Genomic DNA, 2,975 nt, shown 5'->3' with positions numbered 1-2,975 from the left:
AAAAAAAAAACATTTCCTATTCTCAAGGATGCTAACTTGTCCAAATGATGGTATCTTTTGTTATGCAGGAGCTTTTCAGTTCCGTAGGGTGTCGTTTATAAATTGATATTCTTAGTGTCTATTGTATTGGTGTCAAGTTCAGAAAGTCTCCTTCTGTATCATGAGTACAAGACTATTCCTCACTTATTTTCTATAAGGCTCAGTGTATGTAGTTTATTGGTAGGGTATTTGATTGATTTGTAGATAATTTTGTGCGGGGTGATAAGGGTGGATTTCTTTGGATTCTTCTACATGTGACCATCCAAGTTGACCAAGAACATTAAAGATACTGTCTTTTTTCAGTGTTTATTTCTAGCTTCTTTATCAAACATCAGGTATCAGGACTATTTGGGGGTCTTCAGTTTGCTTCCCTTGATTGACAAGTCTGTTTTTATGCCAATATCAAGCTGTTTTATTAGTGTAGGTCTGTAGTTCAATTTGTGATTGGGGATGGAAACTCCAACTTTTATTATTCAGGATTGTTTCATATATCCTGAAAATTTTGTGCATCCACATTGTCTTATTAAGGGTTTTTGTTGCTGTAAAGAGACACCATGACCATGGGAACTCTTATTAAGGAAAACATTTAATTGGGTTGTTCAGAGATTTAGTCCAGTATTGTCATCATGGAACATGATGACGAGCAGACATGGTGCTGGAAAAGGAACTGAGAGTTCCATATCTTGATCTGAAGGCAACAGGAAATAAACTGAGACACTAGGCATGGCTTGAACACCTATGAGACCTCAAAACACACCCCACAGTGACCCAATTCCTTCAACAAGGCCATACCTACTCAACAAAGCCACACATCCTAATAGTGCCACTCCCAAGGAACTCATGGAGACCAGTTCCATTCAAACTGCCACATATATGAAGCTTAAAATTGTCCTTTAAAGGTTTGTAAAGACTTGGGTTGAGATATTTATGGGGATTTCACTGAATCTATTGATTGCTTTTCATAGGATGGCCATTTTCACTGTCTTAACACTACCAGTCCATTAGTATGGTAGATGTTTTATCTCATAATACCTTCTTCAATTTCTTAAAGTTTTACTTTACAAGAGTTTCCTCCAAGATGTTTTATCTTTTTTGAGGCTATTGTGAAAGGTATCATCAATTCCTGATTTATTTCTCAACACAATTGTTATTTTTTAATATAGGAAGGCTATTGTTTTTTTGTGTGTATTGATTTTGTTTCCCGATACTTTGACAAAAGTGTTTAATAGCTGCAGAAATTTCCTAGGTGTGATTTTAGGTTTAATTATGTATAAAAGCAGTTCATCTACAAATAAAGTATAAAGTTACTTTGACTTCTTCCTTTCTAACTTGTCTTCTTCGGTTGTCTTATTGCTTTAGGTAAGATTTCAAGGACAATGTTATCTAGGTGTTGAGAGATTGTTTTTTTTTTTTTTTTGGTTTTTCAAGACAGGGTTTCTCTGTGGCTTTGGAGCCTGTCCTGGAACTAGCTTTGTAGACCAGGCTGGTCTCGAACTCACAGAGATCCGCCTGCCTCTGCCTCCCGAGTGCTGGGATTAAAGGTGTGCGCCACCATCTCCCGGCTTGGTGTGGAGAGATTGGACAACTTTGTTTTGTCCCTGATTTTAATGGAATTCCTTTGAGTTTCTCTCAATTTATGTAAATTTTGGCTGTCAGCTTGCTGTAAATTGCATGTATTATGTTGAGGTGTGACTCTTATATACTTACATTGATTGATTCCTTTTGTGTAAGAAGCTTTTGAGTTTTATGAAGGCTCATAAAAATATAACTTATGTTAATATAAAATTTTAACAATTTAAATACTAGTTGAAGTGTGTATTTACCAATATACAATGCAAACATAGAACTTGGGAGGCTTGATCTAGATCTGACTTGTTATATGTCTTCCTGAGGACTGGATTTCATCGTGCCTAGAAATGCTATGCAAACTACCAAAGGAGAAATAGAATAAATAGTCCTATATATCTGCAAAGCCCACAGATTATAACAAAACCAGTATGGCGACATGTTTCTAAAAGTACTGTCTTAGTTACTTTATTATTGATTTGGAAAGAAGCATAACCAAGGTAACATAGAAAAATATTGCTACCATGGCAAGGAACATGGCAGTAGAAGGCAGGCATAGCACTGGAGTAGTAACTATGAGCTTGCATTTTGATCCACTACTTGAAGACGAGAGAGAGAGAGAGAAACAGAGAGAGACAGAGAGAGACACAGAGAGAGACACAGAGAGAGAGACAGAGAGAGAGAGAGAGAGATCTTGACATGGTTTTTTGAAACCTCAAAGGCCACATTGAGTTACACATTTCCTCCAAGAAGACCACAATCCCGAATCCTACCAAAAGCAGTTACAGCAACTCAAGCATTTAAATATTTAAGCTTAAGGCCACCTTTATCATTTAAACTTCCACAGGTACAGTTGTGGCAATCATATGTTGATGATAAACTACATCTGTCTAATTGGATTTAAGGATCACTGCTAGAAGAGAACTCATGCCAAGTACTATAATCATAGTGAAGTAGCTATGGGAAGAGACATCATAGACTTTACAGGATTGGCTGTTATTACTATTTTCCTAAACAAATATAGTTCCTAACAGTAATATAAATATTGGTTTAAATACTCACAGAAAAAAGTATCACTCTCATACCTTATCAAAGAAACTGTTTGGGAGTAGATGGTGACAATTTTGAAGATTAATAAGTTATGTGAGCACAGAGCATAAGTGTCCAGGGTGTGCCCATCCTTAATAAATACGTCTACAATGTAATCCCTACACCAAAGGCTCAAAGAACATTGTAGTTAAATGGGGCAGAAAGTGTATAAGAGCCAAACGAAAAAGATTTTTGATACTAGATAGTTTCTTCTAGACAAATTAGGGAAACTTTGTTCTTGAAATCTCAACAATATGATTTCTTTATTTTTTATTTTTTTT

The sequence above is a fragment of the Microtus ochrogaster genome, unplaced genomic scaffold (genome assembly GCF_000317375.1).
Source record: "Microtus ochrogaster isolate Prairie Vole_2 unplaced genomic scaffold, MicOch1.0 UNK13, whole genome shotgun sequence".
Lineage (NCBI taxonomy): Eukaryota > Metazoa > Chordata > Mammalia > Rodentia > Cricetidae > Microtus > Microtus ochrogaster.
This window is presented reverse-complemented; position numbering follows the sequence as displayed.